Below are 12,161 nucleotides of genomic sequence, written 5' to 3'. Positions count from 1 at the left end.
GTAATGTATATAAAATAAGAGAGGGATATATTTATTAAAATGAGAGAAAAAAATATTACTCAATAAAAAAAGAGAGAGAATTAATTTTTGATTTATTACTTGCTTGTTTTTCTCAGAGGCAAAGGCCTCTATTTATATATGTATGGGGGGAGTTTAATTTCAATGTTCATTTAAGATTATTCCTTCTTGAGAATGTGAGCTCCACATAGAAATGGGCATCCACGTCTCATTCTTATCACAACACTCCCCCTTAGATGAAGGAAAAAGAGTATGGTGCACAAAATTGTGATTCACACTTTTCACAACTCCGCACAACTAACCAGCAAGTGCACTGGATCGTCCAAGTAATACCTTACGTGAGTAAGGATCGATCCCACGGAGATTGTCGGCTTGAAGCAAGCTATGGTCATCTTGTAAATCTCAGTCAGGCGAATTCAAATGGTTATGAGGTTTGATAATTAAAAGATAAATAAAACATAAAATAAAATAGAGATACTTATGTGATTCATTGGTGGGAGTTTCAGATAAGCGTTTGGAGATGCTTTGTTGCTTCTGAACCTCTGTTTTCCTATTGTCTTCTTCCAATCATGCGTGCTCCCTTCCATGACAAGCTGTATGATCCTCTCGGATGAAAAATACTAGGTACGATCTCTGCACGGCTAATCAACTGTCGGATTTCTCATCTCGGATGAAAAATACCAGGTACAGCTACCACACGGCTAATCATCTTTCGTTTCCCGCTAGCATCAAAATAGGACCCTTGTCCTTTTGCACACTGTCACTGCGCCCAACATTCGCAAGTTTGAAGCTCGTCACAGTCATCCCTTCCCAGATCCTACTCAGAATACCACAGACAAGGCTTAGACTTTTCGGATCTCAGGAATGCTTCCAATTGGTTCTAGCCTATACCACGAAGATACTAATCTCACAGACTCGGTACATGTATTAGATACCCAAGAGAATATACTCCGGCTGTCGTCCAATGACTACGTTGAACATCATGTAGACTGCTTTGTGATTGTCAGGCACGCGAATCTTGGCTAAGCGAGTAACGAAGATAGTGGGTGATTGTCACGAGTCACCCCTTCATTCTGACTTAACTGAATTAAGTACAAGAGTATATCTTGGAGAAGAAGTAGGCGTGAATTGAAAGAAAAACAATAGTACTTGCATTAATTCATGAAGAACAGCAGAGCTCCACACCTTAATCTATGGGGTGTAGAAACTCCACCGTAGAAAATACATAAGTGAAAATAGTCTAGGCATGGCTGTGTGGCCAGCCTCTCCAAATGTGAAAAATGGCATAAGCTCTAAAAGTATCCGAATACAATAGTAAAAAGTGCTATTTATACTAAACTAGTTATTATGGATTACAGAAAATAAGTAACTAAGTGCAGATAGTGCAGAAATCCACTTCCGGGACCCACTTGGTGTGTGTTTGGGCTGAGCATTGAGCTTTACACGTGCATAGGCCATTCTTGGAGTTAAACACCAGCTTGGGTGCCAGTTTAGGCGTTTAACTCCAGTTCTGGTGCCAGTTCCGGCGTTTTACTCTAGAAAAGGGTCACTGGTGGGCGTTTAGACACCAGTTTGGGCCATCAAATCTCGGGCAAAGTATGAACTATTATATATTGCTGGAAAGCTCAAGATGTCTACTTTCCAACGCAGTTAAGAGTGCACCAATTGGACTTCTGTAGCTCCAGAAAATCCACTTCGAGTGTAGGAGAGTCAGAATCCAACAGCATCTGCAGTCCTTTCTCAGCCTCTGAATCAGATTTTTGCTCAGGTCCCTCAATTTCAGCCAGAAAATACCTGAAATTATAGAAAAACACACAAACTTATAGTAAAGTCCAGAAATGTGATTTTTGCATAAAACTAATAAAAATATAATAAAAAGTAACTAAAACATACTAAGAACTATGTAAAAATAATGCCAAAAAGGGTATAAATTATCCGTTCATCACAACACCAAACTTAAATTGTTGCTTGTCCCCAAGCAACTAAAAATAAAATAGGATAAAAAGAAGAGAAAATACAATAAATTCCAAAATTATCAATGAAGATTAGTTTCAATTAGATGAGCGGGACTAGTAGCTTTTTGCTTCTGAACAGTTTTGGCATCTCGCTTTATCCTTTGAAGTTCAGAATGATTGGCATCTATAGGAACTCAGAATTTAGATAGTGTTATTGATTCTCCTAGTTCAGTATGTTGATTCTTGAACACAGCTACTTTATGAGTCTTGGCCGTGACCCTAAGCATTTTATTTTCCAATATTACCACCGGATACATAAATGCCACAGACACATAACTGGGTGAACCTTTTCAGATTGTGACTCAGCTTTGCTAGAGTCTCCAGTTAGAGGTGCCCAGAGCTCTTAAGCACACTCTTTTTGCTTTGGATCACGACTTTAACCGCTCAGTCTCAAGCTTTTCACTTGACACCTTCACGCCACAAGCACATGGTTAGGGACAGCTTGATTTAGCCGCTTAGGCAAGGATTTTATTCCTTTGGGCCCTCCTATCCATTAATGCTCAAAGCCTTGGATCCTTTTTACCCTTACCTTTTGGTTTAAAGGGCTATTGACTTTTTCTGCTTGCTTTTTCTTTTTCTTTCTTTTCTTTCTTTTTTTTTCTTTATTTTTTTTTCATTTTTTTTCACAAGCTTTGTTTTTCATTGCTTTTTCTTGGTTCAAGAATCAATTTTATGATTTTTCATATTATCAATAACATTTCTCTTTTTTTATTATTCTTTCAAGAGCCAACAATTTTAACATTCATAAACTTCACCATAAAAATATATGCAGTGTTCAAGCATTCATTCAGAAAATAAAAAGTATTGCCACCACATCAAAATAATTAAACTATTTTCAAGATAGAATTCGAAATTCATGTACTTCTTGTTCTTTTGCAATTAAAAACATTTTTCATTTAAGAAAGGTGAAGGATTCATAGGAAATTCATAGCTTTAAGACATAGACACTAGACACTAATGATCATGTAATAAAGACACAAACATATACAAAACATAAAGCATGAAACCGAAAAATAGAAAATTAAGAACAAGGAAATTAAAGAACGGGTCCACCTTAGTGTTGGCGGCTAGTTCTTCCTCTTGAAGATCTTATTGAGTGCTTGAGCTCCTCTATGTCTCTTCCTTGCCTTTGTTGCTCCTCTCTCATGGCCTTTTGGTCCTCTCTAATTTCATTCAGGATAATGGAGTGCTCTTGGTGCTCCATCCTTAGTTGCCCTATGTTAGAACTCAATTCTCCTAAAGAAGTGTTGAGTTGCTCCCAATAGTTGTTTGGAGAAAAATGCATCCCTTAAGGCATCTCAGAGATTTCTTGATGAGAAATTTCCTCATGCTCTTGTTAAGGTCCATGAGTGGGCTCTCTTGTTTGCTCCATCCTCTTCTTAGTGATGGGCTTGTCTCCTTCAATGAGGATGTCTTCCTCTATAACAATTCCAGCTGAATTGCATAGGTTACAGATGAGATGAGGGAAGGCTAACCTTGCCAAAGTAGAAGGCTTGTCCGCCACCTTGTAGAGTTCTAGAGGTATGATCTCATGAACTTCTACTTCCTCTCCATTCATGATACTATGGATATGATAGCCCGGTCTATTGTAACTTCAGACCAGTTGCTAGTAGGAATGATAGAGCGTTGGATGAAATCCAACCATCCCCTAGCCACGGGTTTGAGATCAAGCCTTCTTAGTTGAACCGACTTGCCTTTGGAGTCTCTCTTCCATTGATCTCCTTCCACACAAATGTCCATAAGAACTTGGTCCAACCTTTGATCAAAGTTGACCATTCTAGTGAAAGGGTGAGGATCTCCTTGCATCATTGGCAAGTTAAATGCCAACCTCACATTTTTCGGACTGAAATCCAAGTAATTCCCCCGAACCATTGTGAGCCAATTCTTTGGGTTCGGGTTCATACTTTGATCATGGTTCTTAGTGATCCATGCATTAGCATAGAACTCTTGAATCATTAAGATTCCAACTTGTTGGATGGGGTTGGTGAGAGCTTTCCAATCACTTCTTTGAATCTCACGTCGGATCTCCGGATATTCACTCTTTTTGAGCATGAAGGGGACCTCGGGAATCACCTTTTTCTTGGTCACAACTTCATAGAAGTGGTCTTGATGGACCTTTGAGATGAATCTCTCCATCTCCCATGACTCGGAGGTGGAAGCAATTGCCTTCCCTTTCCTTTTTATAGAGGTTTCTCTGGCCTTATGTGCCATTAATGGTTGTGAAAAAAAAAAGCAGAGCTTTTTTCCACACCAAACTTAAAATGTTTGCTCGTCCTCGAGCAAAAGAAGAAAGAAAGGAGGAGAAGAAGAAGAAAAGAAGGAGATGGAGGTGTGTGTTGGATTCGGCCAAGGGGGTAGTAGTGTGTATGATGTGTGAAATTGAAGGTGGTAAGGAGGGGTATTTATAGGGTAAGAGAGAGGGGGAATTCGTGTAAGGAGGGTTGGGTTTGGAAGGAAAATGTTTTGAATTTGAATGGTGAGATAGGTGGGGTTTTATGATGGATGGATGTGAGTGGTGAAGAGATTATGGGGAAGAGGGTAGGATTTGATAGGTGAATGGTATTTGGAGAAGAGGTATTGATGGGATTGGTCAAGGGTATTTGGGGAAGAGTGTTATGGAGAGGTGTGAAGAGGAGAGAAAGTGAGTTGGGGTAGGTAGGGATCCTGTGGAGTCCACAGATCTTGAGGTGTCAAGGAATTCTGCTCCCTGCACCTTTCTGGCGTTTAAACGCCCTCTGTGTGCCATTTCTGGCGTTTAACGCCAACTCTGCTACCTTTTCTGGTGTTAAACGCCAGTCTGTCTGCCAATTCTGGCGTTTAACGCCAGCCAGACACCAGACACCCTTTTCTGGCGTTAAACGCCCAGAGTGCTACCCATTCTGGCATTTAACGCCCAGAATGCTGCCAGACTGAGCGTTAAACGCCCATTCTGCTATCCTTACTGGCGTTTAAACGCCAGTAAACCTCTGGTGGATAGCTTCGTCGAGGAAGGTGCATCGATCTTAGCACAATATCATCGCTGACAGATCTTCCACGACCAGTGCAAATAATTTATTTGAAGAGGAGAAGATGTTGAAATGACGTCGTTTTCACATGCTTAGGGCGTCACTCCCTCAACGATGTCGCTTCATCCAATGTCCACCTGACACTTCACGTTCTACGTCATCGACGTTTAGATGACACTTCTTTATGGGACTAACGGAGATGCATATTTTGGGGTTTTAAGGATTTAGTTGGTCATTTATTAAAGTAGGGGACTAAATTGAGCAGTAATTTGAAATTTAAGGACCATTTTGGATATTTACTTTTATATATATAAGCTAGTTATATTTTAGTGATATATAGATACAAAATTATATCAAATAAAATGTTTATAGACTTACATTGATTTTATTTGTGTTTGTATTATTAATTTTAGTAAAGATTTTTATATAGAATTGAACATTTGATGTTTTATATTGTTTATGGAATGATTATGTTATTTGTAGAATGATTATATTTTTTGTGTTAAATTTTTAATTTGTATACTCATTAAGTTATATAATAATGTTATATCTTTTTATTAATCCGCAAATAGAATTGGATATAAGTTGAAAACAGATAAAATTAGGGTTTGAATATTTTTAACATGCAAATAAAATATGATTGAATTTATGAAAAAAAATTCAACCTACGAATAAAATTAGAATTGAATCAAAATCTTACCTTATCCTACTTATTATCACCCCTTAAATGAATGAGAATGACCATTGCGTTAAGCTGCAACTAACTAATAGTGACAACTGCAATAGAAACAGTAATAATATCTATATTTATTATATGATCTAATAGCATCCATTTTTTCTTAAAAAAAAAAAAATTAGTCATACTTCATGAATATATTACTAATAATTTCACAATCAAAATATATTAATAGTTAAAACTAGTAAGTAATAACAAAGATTATTATATTCTTTTATATATTACAAATAATTTGACAACTAAAATATATTATATAATTTTATTATATATATATATATAAAATTAAGGACTATTTTTTTTAATTGTTATCTATTTTATTTTTTTATATATTACTAATTTAACATTTAAAATATAACACATAATATTCTCTCATTATAATTAAAATAAAATATTTTTTAAAATTAATTTTTTTTCTTTTTTTTATTATTTTCCCTGTTCATCTCTTATCCTCCCTACCAATTTTATTTCACTTTTATTTTATATTATTAAATAAAAAGACCAATTTATTTTTTATATATTAATAATAAAAAAATTTTGAAAAAAAAAGTGAGTACCATCTTTTATGTATTTTATCTCTCTTCTTATTTTATATTAATATAAAAAATACCAAATTATTCTTTATATGTTAATACAAAAAGAAGAATTTTTAAAAGAATACGAGGGCAACAATCTCATGAAATGACATATTAATAACACCGACTGACTACCTATCAATAAAGTCTTATCAACTGACTAATCGCCAACTTACCAACCATGGCTGATGCTGGCCATATGACTAACCAAACCCTATTAAAGGACCCAAATCAATCGACCGATACTAACCAAGTGACAGCTCGACAACCTATCCCGATCGACCACTAATCAACCTCACACTACAAAAAAAACGCTAAGTACCATCAAATTTAGCATTACACATTAGCGTCAGCTTTACCAGCAGATTCACTAACGGTTTTCGTGCGGAGTTCGTCATGTCAAATAATTACCGGTAAATTTTCGTTTCTGACGGTAAATTCGTCACTAATAATTGGAAGAAAAACGAGAAAATAAGCGCGAACTTTACCAGTGGATTTAGAAGAATCCGACGGTAGACACTTTTAGTGAAACGCTACATTTTTGTGACTTGCAATGGGTTACCGTCGGATTTATCCGTCGAATCCGACGGTAATAAGTCCTAAAATTTAAAATGCAAATCCTCACCCCCTTCAATTCGAAATCCACTATCTCTCTAACTTCTATTCTCCCTTTCTCTCTCTAGCTGCCTCCTCTCCCTGCCGCGTTATCAGCCACACTTCCGCCTGCCCCTCCTACCGCCATCTCCTTCCTCTCCTTGCACTGACCTTGGCAACGTCTCCATTGCAGTCACTTTTCTTCTCGCTATCGTCAATGTCTCATCGTTCTTCGCGTCGCCGGCTTCGTCATCCAATGTGTAATATATGTTAATTAGTATTAATAATATATTCTTTTTGCAGACATGATGATAGGTAGCAGAGGTAGATTGAGTGAGTCTCGTGGTCGTGGTAGAGGGATGGTTTTCATCGAATCCCTAGGGAATGTTCAGTCATAACCGACTATCCCGTCGACCTCTGTGACATCACAGGCGGGTCCAGCGGACCAACATTTCATCATGGTCTTAAACCCAGACTACGTGCCTCCTTCTGCTATGTCCCCTGCAGATCCAGCAACAAATACCGCGGTGAGTGATTCCTCCAGTACCCCTCGGTAGGATGCTCCACCTGTAAGACCCTAAATTTTTTTTTGGAAATTTAATAAGGTATTTATGATTTATTTATTTATTTAAGAGTATTTTTTCAGAAATTATTATATTAATTGGATATTTTTTTTTATAATTTAGAGCTTTAATAATTGAAAAAAATAATAACAAAAATTTTATATGCTTTAATTTGAATATTTAGATTTTAAATTTTATTTTATGAATAAAAGAAAATTAGTTTGATTGTCTCTAATTGTTGAGTTAGAGTATTTATTAAAAAATAATAGTATTTTTATTAATAATTATTGTTAGATTAAAATTATTTTTTTAATTACTATATTACCCCTAATTTTATTAAAAATTATAAAATTACCCTTATACCTAATTTTACCCTAACCCTAACACACAATACACTCATCCTTCACTCACTAACTCTAGCCGCCACCCTCACCTCCCTCAACACACCCACACACTCAGAGAATAGAGCGGGGGAAACGGAGGAAGGAAAAAGAGAAGATAGGGGAGAAGAAGAAGAGAAAATAAAGGAGAGGGGGAGAGTGCGCCAGTGAAGGCCACTGCCGCTCACTACGCCGTTATCATTATCGATGAGGGAGGACCGAGGAGAGAGTTTCACGGAGAAGGGAGAGCTCACGAGAGAGAGGAGTGTCGCCATCGTCGTCACGGCTGCCGGTGTGGAAGACCGTCGCCGCCGTTGAAGATCTGTCGCCATTGTTCCTTCGTCGCCGTTCCACTATTGTTGTCAGGGGTCAAAACACAAAGGAGGAGTCTCTGGTTCACGCTGCTATGCCTCCATCACCACCGTTTCATCACTGATGCGGCTGGGTTGTCGTCACCGTCGCCGGGAAGGGGAGAGCCGAAGGAATCCATCACCATGCACACCATCGCCGAAAAGCATAGAATGGGGAAGGAGGAATAGGGGGTTACCACCGTCGTTGGAGATGGCTGTCGGGCTCAGAAAACCTCGCCACACACCTGTGGCCGCTGGGAACGTCATTGACGCTCTCGGAGTCAGCCACTGGAGCTGCGACTGCTCCGTTCTTGGTTTCTTTTGTGCGGTAAGTCGTTCTGCTCTGGAAACTCTTTTAGTGGTTATTTCGTTATATATTGCTGAGGTTTCTGCAGCAGTATTTTACGATAGAGTTGAGATTCGGTCCTTGCATGTTGCGATTAAAGCCACCGCTGTTGTTGCAGAAGTAAGACGGAACTGTAGTTGCAGCTGTCGCTGTTGCGGGTCGGGAAAAAAGAGTTTTGACACATTTTATAGCTTTTGGGTTTCGATTATTCGACGTAGGGGCATTTTCTTAAACTCATTTTACTATCAAGAATTGTTACAAGTAGATATTAATATGAAAAATATATTTTTTATGATTTTTGTAACTCTTATGGATTGAATTGAATTATTTTTTATGAATGTAATCATTTTCTTGATTGAATTATTGATTGGTTGAGGTGACTGGAAATTATGATTTGATATTAGAATTGGTTGATTTCGGACAATGACTTGAGATTTGGAAATGGTTTGATTGGGACTCTTGAAGGGTGGCAAAAATTCGAGTTTTAGAAGAGATGCTGTCGAAATTTTTATAAATATTTAAATGAATTTGAATCATTGGAATTGATCGGCAAAATGAAATGAGTTTGTTTGATTAATTTTGGTTTAAAAATAATGTTTTAAGTAATTTTAGAGAAAATTAAAGTATTGGAAGTGAATTGGAGATTTAACTTATTTTGGTTTTGTTAACTTTAAAAAGGATTTATGTTTTGGGGCATTTTAAGGGAAAAATAAAGTGATGTAAATGTGTATTTAAGAATGGAGGAGTTTTTGAGTCTTTGAAAAAAAGTTTTGAGACATTTTAGAGAAGATGAAGTATTTGAATTTGATTTACCAAAACGGAATGATTTCCGAGCTTCTTGGGAATGTTTTGAACTTAAGGATAAAATTGAAATCGATTTAAGGATTATCCTTGTGATATTGTGAATAGAATGAATTAATATCATAATGAGGTTAGTATGAAATGCGATTATATATATAGTTGCGGTTTTGATTTCGATTCGGTTATGTTTGATTGTGATTGTGAATGGAATGAGATTATGATTGATGTTTTGAGGACGGTGGTTTTGTCCCGCTCACATATTTGGCAAGTTGAGAATGAAGGATTTCCTCTCTTGTCGTGGTATGGATATGGGGAAGGTGGAATGGCACTCTCCTTCGTATTATTTTTTCTCGCATCTTTCTCTGATTGTAAGGTGAAAAGGTGTATTCCTTCGTAGAATCAGAAGCAGAAGCACAAGCAGAAGCAAAAGAAAAGCAGAAACAAAGTAAAAGCAAAAGCAGACACAGAAACAGAAGCAGAAGAAGTAGATGCAGAAGTAGAATCGGAAGCAGAAGCAGAAGCCAAATCGGCAAGGTGTAGTGACGAGGATGCGAAGTGACGGCGAGATCGGTAGCAGCGGCGGCAGTGGCGGAGCGCGACTCCCTGGCTCGTGTCTCCTCTCTTCCTCACGAGCTCTCTCTTCCTCTGGTTCTGATTCCCGACGGCGATGGCGACTCCAAGCTTCGCCAACGCCTTCCCCCTTCCCCTCTTCTTCTTTCCCCTCATCTTCCCCTCCCCCCACCCCCCCCTTTCCCTTCCCCCTTTTCCTTTCCCTGCGTCCTTTTCCCTTTTCCTTTCTCTCCCGTGTTCTTTTTTATTTTAATTTTATAATTATTTTATTAAGGTAGGAGAAATTTAGTAATAAAATTAAAAATTTTATTTAAAAAAAAAAATTTAATACTAAATAAAACATTTGAGACGATTTTAAATAAAAAAATAACGTTGGGGACGAATTTGATTTTAACCCTAAACTTTAAGGACTAAAACAATATTTATCCCCTTCAATTAATTATTAAAGTTAATTTTGGAGGTAAGAATTTCTTATGATACTTGAGAGTTTAGGCTTTAAAATTAACAAAATTGTCTGTATTGGTTTTCTTTTTTTTCTTCTTGTGTTTCTATGCTTTCTCTAACAATTTTATATTCATCTTTTATATTCATTTTATTGCTGTTTGTTCTTTTTTTTTCCGGGTTCTTTTGTCTTAGATTTTAATTTAATCCATTTAATCTCATTTCACGTGCTTATTAGGTATTCTGTATTCTCATCATTATTTTTCTTTATAGTTTTTCCATAATATTCTGTTTCATGCATATTTAATAAGTGTATCATTCCTCATTCCGTTATTTAAATGTATCGTTGATTTGTTATTTAAAAGTTTTGTGAATACAGTTTACTCTTTATGCCCACTAGGTCATTTACATTTATCATCAATTTTTCATATGGTAAGATTCATAGGCAATAATTTATAAAGTGCAAATCTTTATTATTCATTCTTGAATTAAATTATGGTAGCTGTTCTTCTTTCACTGCCTGGACACCTTCATTTATATTTTGTTAAAATTAAGGCGTTTTATTGCAATAAAACAACTATGGCCTCAAGGTCATGATAGTTTTCACTGTTCTGTTACATGCTGGATAGGTGTTTGATTTCATCCTTTTTTTTTTGGATTAAATTAATGTATTGAAAGCCTTGATTCTTTTTAACATTTATTTTATCCGTTATCTCAATGATAGGATAAAAGACCTTTTCACCTGGATTTCTAAATAAGTATGGTGCGGGATTTGGAACCTTAGTATATTTTATTGACAAGTGCAATAATTGCATTGAAGTAGGACTTATCGGTAGTTCTTCGCACAAATGCATCTCTAGAGAATACTTTGAGAGGATTCTCAACTTTAATCTATTAGGTACTGGACTATATATACAGATTAAATTTGTTGTATCATCCATTTTCTTTGTAAGCCTGATGAGAGACCAAAATTCTAACTTTGAATTGACTCCAATCTCTAAAGCATGTCAAGAAAAAATTGAGGTCATTAGCGAGAGAGATGGATGCACTCAGTGCTAGGGAAACAAGGTCACTGAAGAAAAAAAGGTCTTTGAGGTACATGTTGAGAAGGGATTGCAACGGGGCTAGAAGATTGTGTTTGAAAATCAAGCTGATGAAGCGATAAGTAGAAATTATAGAATTAAGCATTGTGGTATCTGTTCAGAATTACAATTCAGTAATTTATTTAGTTACTTATGTATTAGTCATGAGATTGAGAGCCAATGATAAATTCATTTAGTGTTATGTTTTTATCAAGATAAATATTGCTTTTACTTATATACATAGTGCTTAGATGAGTGTTTGAGCTTATTCAACTACCTTAGATATCTTGCTCGCATTTAACATGAATGAGATTTTGCAAGAGCAGGAGATTGTGTAGCGTTCCAATGTTGTTCCTTAAATTTATAGAATATATAAGTACATTGTTGTCATATTAAATAATTGTTGACATGAATGTTAATGGTTTAATTTAAATCTAATCATTATTAGAATTGAACACCATGTTTTTTTGTGTTTATTTTTATTACGATCTGTGACATTTTGATCAATTTTCATTTTATTTGAATCTACTTATGGTCTATATAAGTTATAATCATTACTTTCTTTAAATAAACAAATTACTTAATGTGCTATGTAGCTACTTTATATGTTTTACTACTCTGTTCGTGTGTGTACACTAAATAATAAGACTTGTGTCTTATAGATGATTGTATTGAGAAAATCAAATTT

General features: G+C 36.1%; 1 long non-coding RNA gene across 2 annotated transcripts; it reads left to right on the top strand.

Moving 5' to 3' along the window:
* Positions 1-7,880: 7,880 nt before the first annotated feature.
* Positions 7,881-11,928, top strand: LOC112722452 (uncharacterized). 2 transcript variants are annotated; one of them, XR_011867685.1, is made up of 2 exons: positions 7,881-8,561; positions 11,395-11,928. It is a non-coding gene; the product is annotated as an uncharacterized lncRNA (long non-coding RNA). The 2 variants fall into 2 exon arrangements; XR_003162693.3 differs by lacking the exon at positions 11,395-11,928 and adding an exon at positions 8,698-8,939 and having other exon boundaries at positions 7,886-8,561.
* Positions 11,929-12,161: the final 233 nt, after the last annotated feature.

This window comes from Arachis hypogaea, chromosome 11, assembly GCF_003086295.3.
Source record: "Arachis hypogaea cultivar Tifrunner chromosome 11, arahy.Tifrunner.gnm2.J5K5, whole genome shotgun sequence".
Classification (NCBI taxonomy): Eukaryota; Viridiplantae; Streptophyta; class Magnoliopsida; order Fabales; family Fabaceae; genus Arachis; species Arachis hypogaea.
The sequence above is the reverse complement of the archived record's forward strand: the minus strand, read 5'-3'. Positions and strand labels throughout refer to the sequence as shown.